This window comes from Lipotes vexillifer, unplaced genomic scaffold, assembly GCF_000442215.2.
Source record: "Lipotes vexillifer unplaced genomic scaffold, Lipotes_vexillifer_v1.1 scaffold70, whole genome shotgun sequence".
Lineage (NCBI taxonomy): Eukaryota > Metazoa > Chordata > Mammalia > Artiodactyla > Lipotidae > Lipotes > Lipotes vexillifer.
The window spans coordinates 2246148-2249022 of record NW_006789896.1 but is presented as its reverse complement, the minus strand read 5'-3'; the positions used below and the strand labels follow the sequence as shown (position 1 = coordinate 2249022).

Genomic DNA, 2875 nt, shown 5'->3' with positions numbered 1-2875 from the left:
CCCCACTGCTTTCCCCCCTTGGTGTCCATATGTTTGTTCTCTACATCTCTGTCTCTATTTCTGCCCTGCATACCGGTTCATCTGTACCATTTTTCTAGATTCCACATATATGCATTAATATATGATATTTGTTTTTCTCTTTCTGACTTACTTCACTCTGTATGACAGACTCTAGATGCATCCACGTCTCTACAAATGACCCAATTTCGTTCCTTTTTATGGCTGAGTAATATTCCATTGTATCTATGTACCACATCTTCTTTATCCATTCGTCTGTCGATGGGCATTCAGGTTGCTTCCATGACCTGGCTACTGTAAATCGTGCTGCAATGCAATGAACATTGGGGTGCATGTGTCTTTTTGAATTATAGTTTTCTCTGGGTATATGCCCAGTAGTGGGATTGCTGGATCATACGGTAATTCTATTCTTAGTTTTTTAAGGAACCTCCATACTGTTCTCCATAGTGGCTCTTATCAATTTACATTCCCACCAACAGTGCAAGAGGGTTCCCTTTTCTCCACACCCTCTCCAGCATTTGTTGTTTGTAGATTTTCTGATGATGCCCATTCTAACTGATGTGAGGTGATACCTCATTGTAGTTTGGATTTGCATTTCTCTAATAATTAGTGATGTTGAGCAGCTTTTCATGTGCCTCTTGGCCATCTGTATGTCTTCTTTGGAGAAATGTCTATTTAGGTCTTCTGCCCAGTTTTGGATTGGGTTGTTTGTTTTTTTAATTTTGAGCTGCATGAGCTGTTTATATATTTTGGAGGTTAATCCTTTGTCCGTTGATTCATTTCCAAATATTTTCTCCCATTCTGAGGGTTGTCTTTTCATCTTGTTTATGGTTTCCTTTGCTGTGCAAAAACCTTTGAAGTTTCATTAGGTCCCATTTGTTAATTTTTGTTTTTATTTCCATTACTCTAGGAGGGGGATCAAAAAAGATCTTGCTGTGATTTATGTCAGAGAGTGTTCTTCCTATGTTTTCCTCTAAGAGTTTTATAGTGCCCAGTCTAACATTTAGGTCTCTAATCCATTTTGAGTTTATTTTTGTGTGTGGTGTTAGGGAGTGTTCTAATTTCATTCTTTTACATGTAGCTGTCCAGTTTTCCCAGCAGCACTTATTGAAGAGACTGTCTTTTTTCCATTGTATATCCTTGCCTCCTTTGTCATAGATTAGTTGACCATAGGTGCATGGGTTTATCTCTGGGCTGTCTATCCTGTTCCATTGATCTTTGTTTCTGTTTTTGTGCCCGTACCATATTGCCTTGATTACTGTAGCTTTGTAGTATAGTCTGAAGTCAGGGAGTCTGATTCCTCCAGCTACAAGGGAACTTTTTAAGATGATAAACTTTTTTTTTCAAATACATTGCTCTTTTTTTAATGTTTTATATTTATTTTATTTATTTATTTTTGGCTGCATTAGGTCTTTGTTGCTGCATGTGGGCTTTCTCTAATTGTGGTGAGTGGGGGCTACTCTTCGTTGCAGTGCACAGGCTTCTCATCACGGTGGCTTCTCTTGTTGTGGAGCATGGGCTCCAGGCACCCGGGCTTCAGTAATTGTGGCACGTGGGCTCAGTAGTTTTGGCTCACGAGCTCTAGAGTGCAGGCTCAGTAGTTGTCACGCTCGGGCTTAGTTGCTCTATGGCATGTGGGATCTTCCTGGACAAGGGCTCAAACCCATGTCCCCTGCATTGTCAGACGGACTCTTAACCACTGTGCCATCAGGGAAGCCTGATGATAAACTTTTTAAGTGTTCTGTGTGTTAATATGGTAGTGGTTACACTGGTATATATGTATTTGCAAAAACTCATCAAACTGTATGTTTAAAATGAGTGTATGTTAATTATACCTCAATAAAATAGATTTATTAAATGATACTCAACAGGGCAGAAATCATGAAGTTGGTAGTCAAATGCCCGTAGTGGTACTCAGGTACGTGGTACACAGTGGACAGTATCCTAAAAGATGTGCACATGAAATGCTGTGCAACTTCAGAGGGAGGAAAAAGTTCTTCATATGGGAAGATGGGAGAGTGGTGGGACCTTCATATAATAGGTAACATTTCTGCTGAGCCTCTGAGAAAAAGTAGAGAGCATGTGGGGCAAGAATGAATATCAAAGTGAAATTGGGTTGAAATTAATATTAGGGGCCTGAGATGGGGGAGGGGAGGAGTCCCTTAAAAAGCCACATGCACCCTGGGGAAACAGGAAGAATGGGGGCGACCCCACCACTTTGGCCTCTATGACGTCAGTTCAGTGAAACCTGGATATAAGGGCTTCAGCACCAGCTGGTGCAGTCACCAATTTCCCCCTCAGCCCTCTGCTCTGAGAATTGGAGTGGCAGCAAAGCAAACGCAGGGCCAGGACCAGGGTGGAGCAGTCCAGGTGCCCAGAGCAAGCATGATTGGAGGCAGGGTCCCACAAAGGCTGAGCCCTCACTAACAGGCCCCGAGAGTGAGTGCCTCACATCCTCATCCTGCTTTCTGGTTATCTGGGAGCAGGAGCCCTGGTGACTCATTCTTTCCTAGCCGTGCTGAGTGCCCCCTGCAGGCCAGGCACTGTGTTAGATGGCGTATTAGATACAAGTCCTCAGGGGGCTCACAGTCTAGCGGGAAGGGGAAAAACAAGTGTGAGAGGGGAAAACCGGTGGCCGTGGGTTCTCAGAGGAAAGACACTGGACCCAGACTGGGAGGGGGTGGTCAGCAAACTTTTGGAAAAATTGAAACCTCAGTTATGATTTGAAGAAGGTAAATCCAAGAGAGGGTGTAGGGCAGTCCCTTCTCAACCTGCCGCATCTAGGATTTGGAGTTTGGCCTTAGAAACCAAGAGCCTACCCCGGCACTGACTTGCAACAGCTGATGTGACTCTTTCC

At 43.5% G+C, this 2875-nt stretch overlaps 1 protein-coding gene across 1 annotated transcript in view; it reads left to right on the top strand.

Moving 5' to 3' along the window:
• The window catches only part of HYDIN (HYDIN axonemal central pair apparatus protein), a 342406-nt gene that overhangs the window by 198407 nt on the left and 141124 nt on the right, over window positions 1-2875 (top strand).